Raw genomic sequence first — 14,549 nt, 5'->3', positions numbered from 1 at the left:
TGTGTATGTGTGCATGTGTGTTGGTAGACAGAGTCTGTAATCAAACTCAAAAACAGTCTTCACTTTGAACAAATGTGATATTTACAAAATGGACTTTTTATTCTACTTTAAAGATCATCTGATAAACATTATCCATACAGTTCAGAGTCATCAAATCTCCATTATTCTCAGACGGAAAGATGCTATATAGCTTGTGTCTGGATGGACCCCCAAACCTCATGCCTAGGTCATATGTTTTCAGAGGTGGCTCTATCCTCTGTGTGTGTGTGTGTGTGTGTGTGTGTGTGTGCCTGAATTGCTGGAATCAAGGGTGGGTGAATACTAAATCAGTCCACTGATGGATTTGGCCTAATTCTGGGTGTGGATAAAAGGAAGGCCCAGCTGGGTGTAAGTGCTACCTGCTCTAAGGGCACATGGCCTTGCTATAAGGAACACAAAAATGGATGTTCTCGCCAATTACTATTTGCTACTTCACTGTTTAGCTGTCTCCTTGCCTTCTGTCTGTCTTGAACTGTTTCTTGGAGGACTGATATTTCTACAAACTATGAGCAAAGGAAATCTTCCCCTCTGTAATTTGGCTGTTGGTTATTTTGCCTCAGTAGCCAGTAAAGTAACCAAGACAGATATATTTTCTTTTATGCGATGAAACTATTTATATGCAGTGATTCTTTGAAAATTCAGTCATCTTAACAAAATCGTATTTCACAACCAAACGCCCTACCTACAAGCAAAAAATTCACTCCTATTAGCTTTTAGAATTGTCTATCAATCAGATCGCATAATAATTTTGTAAAATAAGTGTACTCCTGTAGTAATAATTATAATTTGTGCAAGATTACTTATATGCAACATATAGTATTAAGTTGTATTTTTGGTATGTCAATTTACAAAATTCCATGCAATAAGTAATATTCCATTTAAACCACTAAAGAAATTTAAGGGGAGGAGAGATAGCTCAGTAGACTAAGCACCTGTCTGCCAAGTACAGGGTCCTGAGTTCAATCCCCATTACCAAAAAAAAAGAAGAAATTTAAAAATAATAAAATTAATCAACTTTTCAGCAACTAAATAGAGCTGAGTATTAAATCAAAACATATTTATTCTGTATGCTAAGAATTACCTAGAGACCAGGAGCATCCCTTGAAAACAGCGATTACATTCATGGTTTGCAAGAAGCATCGAGGAAATGCACAATGAATCAAATTAAATTTGTTTCATTGTAGTGGACTTCTCACCACAAATTCAGAAGTTAAACATTGATTTCCACTTTACTCACGTAGCTGGTATGAAATCATTTAAAACAGAGAAAAGCAAATTTTAGAGCCAGTGCCTATGAAGTAGTGCACAGACTCAGTGTAACAGCAAGGAGCATCCTGGACCCTGGTAAGGCCCTGTTTCTGAGTGCGTGCAGTAATTACAGGCACAAGATCTGAGTAAATCAATTCTCTAATGCAGCAGTGGCACTGGGAGGCAAGCAGTGTTACCATTAATAACAATAACCATAATCCTACGAAAGTTTAGAAACATAAAGTCTTATAGAGTCGATACAGCTATTTGCTAAATGTATTTTTTAAGGAAGAAATAATTTATTTTTATTGGCTTTGACCCAACAAAATATTAATATCATTACATCATTTTTATCGCACTAATAAAAGAGTTCAGAATTTTTAACACATTCTTCCTAGGCAACGCTCCAAATCTTGCCCTTTATTTGGTATTACAGTATCAATAATTGGTGTCTCACATTAACATTTATTTAAAGCTGCTGATTTAACATTTAAAAATTCTGGGGTTAATGGGTCTGTATTCACAGATCCATTAACCTCAATAAAAACAAATGGAACCTCTTGTGAACTAAACTCAGCGCAGACCATGGATATGCTTTCTCTAATATTCACAACATTTAGACGGTCTTGCTAAAATGTCAGGTCATCAAAAGGTCTGCTAACACAGTAGTATTCAAGGTGATTTCCAGTCTTTTGCCATTGTTATGTGTCCTATACAATAAAGCAGAGCTTCTGTGTGAGGCATGGTTCCTACAAAACCTGCTCTAACAAAATACATTTGCTCCTGCTCAGGTTTTTTAGGGAGAGAGGGGAGACAGGGGATCAAACCCTGTTATGCTCTATTACTGGGCTACATCCCCCAAATAATATGTATATTTTGAGGCATATATTGCTAAGTTCGCAGGTGGAGCTTGTGTCCGGTGAGACTCAGCAACTGATATTACTCCTTCTTACAATCTTCGGATGTGGATTTTCTCTGAAACTGACTTAGCAGAGGCCACCTTGATTTCTCATATTTCTTAGAGACCCCAAACCTTAGAGATTTCAAAGTTTGTCCAAATATCTCTTCTAAATAAAATGCATGAAAGCAACCAGAAGCTCAAGGAGATCTATAGAACCTATGAAGTCGATGTAAGGTTACAGGAACTACTAAACATTAAACAAATATTTCAGAATGACAGGAAAGGCCCAATAAACTACTATTAATATTTTATAAAAAGCAGAAGCTTAAACATATTGCTGAACATTACCTAGGTCATGTTACTTAATAGTCATACTCATACAGAAAAACTTGTTAAGTTTCACTTTTCTCTTCTCTTAGTGTTTCAATGCTGAAATCAGGTATTTATTTCTAAATCAATCAGGGGTAATGCCTACAGAATAATTGGGAAACATTAAGGGTTTCTCAATTAGAGAATTGATGTTAAGATGAAGAATTAGAATACTTTAGATATCCTCAAAGTTTCTGAATTTTTAGGTAACAATTTCAGTGTTTTTTTTTCCATAATTTTATTGATAGACAAATGGTAATGAGAGTTTTAAATCAAATTAGTAGGACAGTTTCAATAATTAACACATTGCGTACTCTCTTCCTAGTGATTATTTGCTGTACAAGATGCAGACATGCTATCCTATTTACAAACACTATTACAACAAATCCCTCTATTCATTAAGAGAATGTAACTATATACCTATCCTAACCATTTTGAATATACAGATACAAAATGGACATTCATTTATACATCCCCTTTTTTGTTTAGTTCTGTCATTTGGATATGTATTTTTTCCCATAATCTTATTGAGAAACAAATAGCAACGAGACAGTTTCAAACCAAATTGGTAGGACAGTTTCAATAATTAACATATTGCATACATTCTTCCTGATGGTTAATTGCTGTACAAGATGCGGACATGATATCCTATTTACAAACACTACTAGAACAAATCCCTCTATTTATTAAGAGATTGTAACTATATATCTATCCTAACCACTTTGAATACACAGATACAAAATGAACATTCATCATCCTCATGGCTGACACTGACAAAGGATTTACAATCTGAGGTACAGGATCTCAGATAAATCCTGAGGGAATTTCACTGACCTTATCAGACCCAAAAGCTACAACTCTTGTTGCATAGGTCCTGCTTTACCTTGGTCTTAACCACCCAGCAGAAAAGTAGAAAGACGAAATATAAGAAGTAAAGCCATGCTGTTATGTTGAGCTGTAGGAGACTCAGGTCAACAATTTCTGACATTGCCAGTGAAGCAGAAGACCCAATACTATTATAGACTACTGGACTCCTTTAGAATATTTTGCTGAGTTCACACACCTATAATATTCAAATAACAGAACTAAAAATATTTCAGTGTTTAGACGGAGACAAAATATTTGTACATACTTTCTCAGTGACTACAACCACACTGTGTATATTTTTTTTACTACAATTTTTAGCATGAATGAATGAAGCACTTCCAAATGTAGGGCTTGGTATCCCATCCCTTCCTCCCTGGCTGTGTCTACAATTTTCATATGGTGCCAAGTGAACCAACAGTTAGTTACCTAGATGTGCACTATTATGTTACATGGTCATGACACAGTTTACTTAGGGTTCTTCTGTTAAGGATTGGGATTATCTCCAATTTGAACATATTCTAGAAGATAACTTGAAAACTAATAGCTTCCTGTGATCATTTATGTGCTCTTTGAAGGAGAAACTGTACGACCAAAATGTTCAAAGTGAGACCTTTTCCCTCCCCCATCCCCTTTGCTCTTATGTGGGCTATGTGGATAGCTTCAGAATTTCATTTGTTGCTAGGGTTGATGAACAGGAAAGTGTGAAAGTTTTATTAATTTCACAAGCACAAAGATGTGTTATCAGAGTGGATTCCAAAGAAATGGGCACAACATGCCATTTTTACACTGTTTGGAGACAGGACAGTGGTGTGTAAAACAATGACAGAACAGATGTTTGTCTGACTAGTACGTTTTAGTTATTTTACTGATAGACACATTGGAGGTCAGCATGTAACATAAAAGAAGGGTTACTTTAAAGAATATGCTTATCCATTTTCGCTACAACCCTAGTTATCACCTTGTAGTGATCAAGGCTAATTTGAAGCACATCACCCCCAAAAGAATGTCAATGGCTCGTGCAAGTGGAGCACATCAGGACAAACAGCACATTCTGAAAATATACTTCTCTGTTTTTTTCTGCTGGAAATGATCACTCTACCCATTTTACATATTTGGCCCCAACTTCTTCCACACAGAGGTGATCAGAATAACTCCATGCCTTTAATAGTTCTGTTAGTTACAAATAGAGAAATAATAATTTTTTAAATGTAATATCTTAAAACAAAATATTAATGAAATATTACTTCTCACAGCTGGGATGGGCATTTCTGCTCCACATCTTTGCCTGGGGTGACTCACTCTGCTGGATTTAGCTAGTTGTCCAGCTAGGATGGAAGATATAAGCACATCTCAGCCACCTTCTGACTCCTCATTTCTACCCAAAGAGGCTTTTTTACAGTTAGCAGGAAACCTCTCAGATTTGTAGACTCAATTTTATCCTGTCCACAGAACAAAAGTAAAAGCTACTGACCTTCATAAAGGTTACACTTAGGGCTAAAATAAAGCCACTTCCACTCTCTCTTTCCACTGTTTTGGACTGTGAATAACCAGAGTATGTCACGCATACAGGCAAGAAAAATATTGAGACTATAAATCTTTGAATGTACCTGGCCACAACAGATTGTACACCTCCACTGTGAAAAATATTTTCATTTCCCACCCAAAATTCTTACCCCATTATTTCATAATCTCTAAATAATTACGAAATTATTGGGTATATATCTTCTCACCTCTCTCTGGAGCTAAAGTGTATTCCTCTTTTGAGGTGTTATTCATTTTCTGGAAATAATTCTCTATAACTATAGGGCAGTTGTGGCAAATCTATGCACGTGTGTTGTTTGCCTTTTACAAGAAATGTTAATGTATGAGTAGCTTTTGCAAAACTAAAACCTCAGTGCTCAGGGTTAATTGCAGTGTTGGCACTTAGGGATAAATAAGTGGGTTTGGGTTGAAGTTTGGGACTCGATCTCTGAAAGGTTCACCCTCACTGCTGTAGGCTACTGAGTTTGCCCTCCCACCCATCTGTATTTAAAACAAGAACAGTCACAGATTATGCTCATATACATGGCTTTTTTCAGCCTGCCTCCTACATTTAGAAGAATGGATTAAAATAAGAATGGAATTTTTTGTCTCTTAATTTAAGCAGTTGGTGCCTTTATCAATAAAATTCTATTCTCATGACTCCTACTGTGGGCCAACCCATCACCCATATAAATTTAGGATAGATGATCTTCTTTGAGCTATGAGTCAGAAATGTGTGACTTAATGCTCTAAAGATTCATTATTGTCTTCTATTTTTCCTCCTTATAAGCAGGTAAAAAGAGCTAAGTTGCCCTCGTTTACATTAATCCACAATCTTCAGTTACATCTTACCTTGGAGGATTGTCTCCACCTTCCAGAGCAGAGACTCATTGGTAGGCCAAGCATGGCAGCCTGCTATTCTACCCAGCAGTAGCGCTCTCTGCAGTACTCAGGCTTAAAGACACAATCTCTGCTGTTTGCCTTGCCCATCTCTCAAGAAGATGGGCAGTGAAGGAAAAATTCCTACTCATCTGTCTTTTTCCAAAATCTTGCACATTGCATGATATGTGATAGCTACCCAATGTTTTTTTTTTTCTTTTCTTCCTTTTTTTAATGTAATTAGTACAGGTTCCACAAGATCTCACTGCACAGACCAGACTTGTAGTGATCCTCCTTTTTTTCAGCCCTCCCCCAAGCGCTGGAATTCTAGGTGCATACCACAACGCCCAGTCTCAACCTCCATCTCAGTGTGCCCCAGGTGCAGGGCTGGTGAAGCATGATGGAGTTTGAACCCCGGACCCCTGTGTCTGCCTATGCAGGGGCTTTAATCTGCTGAGCTATCTGATAGGCCCTCCATTTTTTTTTTTTTTTTTTTTTTTTTTTTTTTTTTTTTTTTGTGGAACTGGGAATTGAACTCAGACCCTTGCACTTGCTAGGGAAGTGCTTATTCTACTGAGCCATCTCCCTGACCCAAGTTGATTTTTTTTTTCTGAATGGACATATAATCACCTCTTTCTCCATTAAAACAGAGGTTAAAATGCTTAGATTAGTCTACTGTTGACAAAATAAAATGGTGCAATATCAAATTAGCATTTTAAAAATCTACTATAATTACCTAAAAAAGCCAAAATTGAGAAGACTGGTTGAAAATGATATTGTATCTTCAATTCACATAATTTAATGAGAAGGATATGTTGCTCTAACTAAATTTCTAAAGAGTTTCTACTATTTTAATGCCTCATGTATAATCTGAGGTAATATAGCCTTTCAATGGTAAAGCCATTTACAAGGGTTGTTCCCTATGTCTCAATGTAATGTAGTCCCCAGCTCAAGCAAAAGCTCATAGGTGATCTGAGAAGTCCAAGAAAGCATTTTCATGTTCAGTGAGGCAATCTGTGAAGTGGAGGAGATGACGCTGTGGGTCTGTGGCCGAGTAGCAGTGGATTTGAGAGAATATCATTCGGAGAGGGATCGGGTAATGATTCACCCAACAGATTTTCACAGTCCTTTTCATTATGAGATTTTATGTGAAAAAGGGATGAAAGAAATTGGAACTTCACATTCCCTTCCAGGCTTCAGGCACAATAAATTAACTTTTAAGCAAAAAAAGCAGAAAAACTTAAATGGTAAAATGTTTATCTATCTTTACTTTGACCTGGTTTTGTCTCATTCAATGAAAACATGACTATCGAGACAGCGCAAAAGCCTCATTCCGCCCCCTCAGCAGGTTTTATGAAGGTTTTATTACTGATTTTTTCCCAGTTTACGTAAACTAATTTGCCAACCCCCAAGTCACACAAATTTAAATTCTCTTTTACCACCCAGGGAAGTGCTGGTCCATTTAATAAAGTACTCGAAGAGCTTTCAAAAACTGATTGCTCATGGTAAACATCAAACTGGCCTCCAGAATATTCAAACTTCTAGACTTCTAAAACTGTTTCAGAAAATTGGATGTGGATCAGAACCATTTAACCTGATTTAATTACTATGAAAATAATAGAAGACTTTGTGTATCAAAATCACCATTTTGAACTGAGTGGTTTAGGTTTACCGTCATGCTATTCGTTTGGTTCTTGGGTATAGACAACCTTAAAAAATATTGAAAAAAATATTTAGAATATTTCTCTATTTAACAGAATAGACCTTGTCAGCTTTTTGGTGCTGTGAGTTTGTTTCAACTCTAGTAAGCATCAACTAGATTGGATTCTCATGTTGGAGACCCGAATGCACCACTGTGTGAATTGAAATGTATTAGTCTGTGAATTGGAATGAATTAGGCACACTCTACTGCACTTCACTTCTGTCACATCTCTGCTCTTCAAAAAAAAAAAATGATTTCTATAGGAGTTTACTATCAGGTGCAGGACAACACTTTATAAACAAAATTTAATGCAAGCTTTCATCTGTTAAATTTCATTACAACTCACATTAGCTCTTTTTGTACACTTTTTGTAAACATGCTTTTTCTGTACATTACAGTTGTATTATCCACCATTATCTCTAGGCAGTGCAATAGTTTGCATACGCCAGGAAGAAAGGGGAATTTTTCTTTCCTTAAGTACTTATCAGAGCAATATTCTATCATAATTAATTACAGTTTGGAGAATAATTTTCATTTGATCAGGAAATAATTATCAGAAAGGTTGAGACCAATTTGATACTTTCTATTTTAATTAGAGTGTAAATATTTGGATTGCAGAACTGAAGGATTTTTTAACCCAATAAATTTCTAAAATTAAGCATAAGTTCTAGTCGAATCTAAGTAACTATATGTACCCTTCCTGATTCACTCTCAAACTTGAGCATTTGCTCCTGATGTAGTCACATTTAAAATTTTGTTGGGAATATAACCTGCAGAATGCAGTTTCAAAACAATCATTCCCTCTTTCTAATTCTGTTAAAGTTCAATTTACATGCCAAATGATGTGCGCCTGGTTTCAATCATTTGCATGATAGATATTCACACACATTTTTGCTTTAAACCTCACAATCTGAGAGAATGACATGTTGTACCAGGTAGGTGTACATACTAACAAATGTCCTTAATGTGACAGCACACCGTGGCAACATTTCATTCTTGGATTTGGTCTTCCTGGTGAGTATTTTCTGAGCTCTCCAATGTTTATTTGTTCATGGATTTTTCACTTTGTTCAAATTAGCCATTGATCATGAAGTTCAACTATTTTCCCAGTTATTGCAGTGTGCTGGGTGTCACGTCTTAGGAGGCTCCTGTACTGTTGCTTAAAATTATTGCTTGACAACCAGTTCTTTAACATGTAATTCAATAAATACAGAGCTTACACAGGTATATAGACAATCTAATTGTTTGGAGAGTGGAAGAACAGCATTAATAAGCTAGTTATTGCTGGTAGCACGTGAAAGGTTTCTTACCTTGATATTTAACTGGGGATCGATAACAAGTGCTGTACATCCCATTTTAAAAATAAGAAAACTAATTTGAATATTTATACCCTATAAATATAAAGAACATATAAAAAGAGCCAACTTATTTGTATAAATGAATAGATTGAGTAATATTTATGCTAGTAAAGTAGTTGATGATGCTGAATCAGAAAATACACAATTTCGAGGGCTGGAGAGATGGCTCAGTGGTCTAAAGCACCTACTTAGAACAAGCTTGGCAAAGCACAGGGACTGCGGTTCAATCCCCCAGCACCACATGCCAGCCAGCCCGCCCCCTGGTGGGCTGAAGTGGCCACACACACACACACACACACACACACAATAAATGTAAAAAAAAAAAAAAGAAAATACACAATTTCTTAACTTGCTTCTTAATATGTACCTACTTTATTAAATAAGTCCTTACATATGTTCAGTATTGTTACCTATTGTTAAGTTGGTAACTGTACATAAACATCATAATTCAAGTTATACATAAGAGAACATGTACTTATATATTTGAAGATCTAAGTGAAGCACTATTTTTAGATCTTAAGTCTCATTATTCTATCTTAAAAATTAAGACATAGATGAGGTATGTCTCCTGATTTTTGTTAAATGACCAAGATTGGTGAATCTAATGCAATATTTATCTCTAAATATCTAAGCCTTTACCTACCTCTGAGACTTACTGTATACCTTGAAAAAGTTGTTTCAATTTTCTAGAATTATGTTTTCTAAATTTGAAAATTGGAGTAATACTTTTTTCAGAGTTTTAATAGATGTCAAATGGAATATAACCAAAAGCAATCATTATGATATGAAACATATACCACTAGTCCAATTATGTTGATTCACTTCTTTGAGTTTTCTCTCCCATACTACATGCTTTCTGGGATTTCTTTTTCTGAAGCCGTATCTTTGGGCTTCACTGAGTGGTGTGGCTGTGCTGATCACTAGACTATAGGAGCACTGCTTGACTCTGTCTGCCCCATTACTTCATTTGTGTTTGTGATTACAAAGTTAAAACTTTTTCTCCTTGTATGGGAAATCTCTCTATTTGTCTAAGCAACTAATTTGTTCTTGTAATCCGACTCTAGGTTTTGTAACAGGGGATCACAAAGTTCTCTTTTATTGTATTATTCCTCAGATCATTTTATTTGTAGGGGTTATCTTGACCCATTCAGGGTGTTAATCAAGTAGCTTCACTACTTTTCGTAATGTGAAAATAGACTCATACAACTTTATTTTATGTGATATTTTACATGATGAAGGTATCCTAATCCCTGACTCTCATTTCTTTTTTCTTTTGTTTTAAATGGAGATACGTATTAGATATTATGGAAAGAAAATGATTGGGAAAGTAGTCTATTTGGTCATACTAGAAACCCTCACAGAAAGGTGATGTTTTGTTGCTTCTTGATGTATGAGTAAAATGACTGACTAGAAATATCATTAAAAATGTTATTCCCATTACCCACCAAAAACACAAAGTCAAACAAAGCAGCAGAGTCAAGCTTATGAAAAGGAACTGAGTGCTTGGGGAAAGGTGCCAAAAGTGTTATGGCTGTCACAGCAAGCTCACTGGTGGTTATTTACTTCAGTGTGAGTTTTAATAACTTCTGCATGTTTGCAAGAGAGCAATTTGAAAATCACCATGTCTTTAATATATCAAATACATTAAAATGTTAATCTTTGCAGATAAACATGAACACTTCCAGGACAAATGGCAATCCATTAAATGTCTTTTAGGTGATTTATTGTAACACAGTCTACTTACTGCGTTGAAGATTATGTACAAATTACTACAATTATGCCCAAACTATTTTCAAGTAAGAAACTGAAGGGCAGCATTTGTTTATCCTTCACTATCAATATTAGTTCTTGGCTTATGTCAGCGTGTTATCATTATGTGGAGGGAAAGCCTTATCTTACTTTGCATTTCCAATTTTTTAACAGTCTGTCAATGCCAGTAGTGCAACAAGAAACCAAAACAATGAAAATGAGTGCTAAGAAATGCAAATTATAATGAATTGTTCAGAAGAAAAGACATTGCATTGTGGATGTGATCCCCCACTGTTTTCTGAGCCTTACTACTGAACCCTTTTCAATTCATTAGAGACAGGGTCTTAGTTGATCCCTAAGTTATCCAGATGGGGCTTGAAACTTTATATCCTCTTGCCCCAGTCTACCATAGTGTAAGGATAACAGTCAGACACTCACCTGACTTGTTTTTTTGGCTTTGTTTTGTGCTAGGATTTGAAGCCAGGGCTTTGTACATGCTAGACAAGTACTCTGCCACCTCGCTGAAATTCCTGCCCCTGTCCTTTCCTTAACCTATAACAAAATAGAGGTTTCATAGTCTTAAAAAATGTAATTTATAGCCCAAAGGAAAAAAAAAATGATTGTACTTGGGAATAAATAAAAACGAATGGTTAAAATCTCTGAACACAGGGGCCAGGGAAATGGCTCAGTGGAATAAGCACTTGCTTGGCAAGCGCAAGGGCCTGAGTTCAATCCCGAGTTCCACCAAAAAAAAAAAAAAAAAAAAAAAAAAAATCTCTGAACACATAAAATAAATATTTGATGTCAATAATTTAAACAACTTGTTTATAGATTTTCTCTCTCTGATAAACATGCATTTGCACAAGTAATATGAGGTTTGAGAAAAAGGCTGATTAAAAAGCTGTAATTACTTCTGCTAAGAGCACAAATAGTTGGACAGATGACTAAGTGCTTTATTAGGGACTTCCCTAATAAAGGGTCAGTTTTAATATCATTCCAAACTCTGTCTCAGGAAAGCTAGTGGAGGTTTGCACTGCAGTTGCTATCCACTATGTAATGGGGTGCCTTTGGACAGGCATAGTATTTGGAGAGAAAAATCAGGATCTTACTTTATCTGATAACTTCCAAAAGAGTAATTGTAACCACTTAGGGGCAATGATCACAAGCAACTATACCTTATTAGGACTTGATAAAAGTAAGTGATTAATAAATTTGGAAATGTCCTTTCATTTATAAACAGAAAAAATAAAAATACACATTATTGTACAGTTCAGACTGGGCTGGCTATATAAGTTATCTAATGCTTAGTGTTACAGGTACTCCGTGTATATCTGAAGTAGAGTCTTCTTATGATAAAAGTGTTTGCAGGCAGCCACTATGCCTCTCAAACTCAAAATCCCAACTAGATGCTGAATGATAAGAAAGAAAACAAATCCCTGGTCTATGATAGGGCAGAGTAGATTAGTATGAGGGTGCTCACTTACTTTATTTTTTAAATTAATTTTATTGAGATACAAATAGCAATGAGACAGTTTCAAAACTGATTAGTGGGACAATTTCAATAATTAATATATTGCATATTGTTGTCTTCATAGTGGTTATTCATTATACAAGATGTAGACAGGATGTCCTCTCCAAACACTAAATCCTGAGGGGATTTGACTGACCTTGTCCATTACAACAGTTACATTTCTTGCTATATCAGTCTTGCTCTATCTTGGTCTTAACCATCCAGCAGAGAAGTATAAAAACAAGGTATAAAAAGTAAAGCCATATTAATATGTTGAGCTGTAAAAGACTCAAGTCAACAACTTCTGACATTGCCAGTTCTATGGATAACCCACTACTATTATGGACTACTGGACTATATTAGATTATTTTGCTGAATTCACACAACTACAATATTTAAATGACAATGGAATACCCATCTCTGACAAAGCTAAACAAAAAAGGAGATACAAATGAAAGACCATTTTGTATCTGTATATACAAAATAGGATAGATATATAGCTACTTTCTCTTAATTCAATGAGAAGAAAAATTTGTCATTTACTTTAAATATGATGTGCTTCCAAACTTAGGCTAAGTCTTGTGCAGTCTACAAATTTGAACATTATACCAAGGATTGCAAAATTTTTCATTAGAGTTGGTAACACAGGATGATTATAAATCTAGATTCCTTTTAATCCTTTGCAGAAAGTATTAACCAGGGTTCCTATAGTGAATTGTGAATTAAACATTTTTGATTTATAGGCCAGGAGGTCAAATTCAGGTTACCATGTAGTTAATTTTGAATCCAGAGAGAGAACGTATTTTCATATGTGTTCACTGATAGTACTATATAAATGATAACCAATTTTTTGGTCATACAGATCTACTAATGACAAGAATAACATTAAGATTGGGGGTGGGCCAAATAGCTCAGCTGATTAAAGCGCCTGCCAGTAGGCACAGAGGCCAGGGATTTGATCCCCAGGCCTGCCATGCTAACCCAGAACCCAAGCATGCTAAAATGGCAATTAGGCTGGGCAGCGTGGAGGCTTGGGCCTATAATCCCAGCTTGTGGAAGGCTTTAAACAGGCGGATCACTATGAGTCCAATCTAGTAGTGAGACCCTGAACACCCTGTAGACCCTCCCCTAAAATACAAAAAAAAGTATGTTGATTGTATTTCATAGTTATATTCCTGGCCATGATGTTAGCAATATGACTTAATTCTTCCATAAAGCTTTTCCATCCTAGACTAAAAGGCAAATACCTGCTATGCTGAGAACTCAGCAGGGCAGCCAATGTGCATCAAACCCCTGCACTTCTGCGCTACATTCCTAGCTTTAGTTAACTTTTTATGAGCACCATGACAAAGGGACAGGCCTTGGGATAATTACTTGTAACAACCGGAATTCTAGCTGAGGTGCTCATTATAGATTACAATTACAAAAAAAAATGCAAACTAGTCAGGCTTACAACCTCCTCTGATGGCAACAAGATGCTGGTTTATAACAATGTTCCCAGACATTCGTGAGTTCCTTCATCTGATAGAAAACGTGAGCACAGAAGAATTTCCACATAGTTGTGATGCTTTAAATGATTTTAGGGGTTAAAATAGACTTGTTTGTCTTGAAACACTGACTTTTGTGCAAATAAATGGCAATACTTTTTCATATGATTGAAAAGCCAGTGGAGAAAACTTTTATTTTCAGAATAGACCGAGGCTCATAAAATCTAAACAGGAATTTATGAAATGCATGGGCAGTGAATTCATAGCAGCCTGAATATTCACTGTGATATTGTAGTCCTATTGATTATTTTTAGACCATCCTATGGATATAACTGCTAATGATCACTGTCGTCTTCAGAGGTAATTCTAGAAGAGAACTGTCCAAGCCATTGCTTGAAGCCTCATTCTTCTGGAAGGATGAAGGTTCATCTTAATTATATATCATCTCTTATCACTGCCTGCATTTCTAGGATTTTCTTAGACATCAGGATATTGAGTCATTATACAGTACTGACTGTGTTGGCCTCAGGCTTGTTTAGCATATATGATCATTCCTGCTTTCATTCATGACCATGAACATCACCTGGAAACTTGTTATAGATATAATTCCTCAGGCTCTCCTGCATGCTTGGCTAGTGATCAACTCTGGGGAACACTGTTATCTCAGATTTGACAAGTTGTGCAGGTAATTTTGATGTTCACTAAAGTGAGACCCAATTCCAAAACCACTACAAAAACTGTAAGAAATTAAACACAATAAAATCAACCAAACTGAGATAAAAGATAAAACTTCTAAGATAATAATTTCAAGAACATAGAGATGGAGAAGCGAACACATAAGGAGGTTTTGCTTTTTATTTGTTTATTGGTTTAGGCACTAGCAGCAAGTTATTTTCTCTGCTAAAACGTAGGTAGTTCT

This window comes from Octodon degus, unplaced genomic scaffold (genome assembly GCF_000260255.1).
Source record: "Octodon degus isolate 3935 unplaced genomic scaffold, OctDeg1.0 scaffold00085, whole genome shotgun sequence".
Lineage (NCBI taxonomy): Eukaryota > Metazoa > Chordata > Mammalia > Rodentia > Octodontidae > Octodon > Octodon degus.
The sequence above is the reverse complement of the archived record's forward strand: the minus strand, read 5'-3'. Positions refer to the sequence as shown.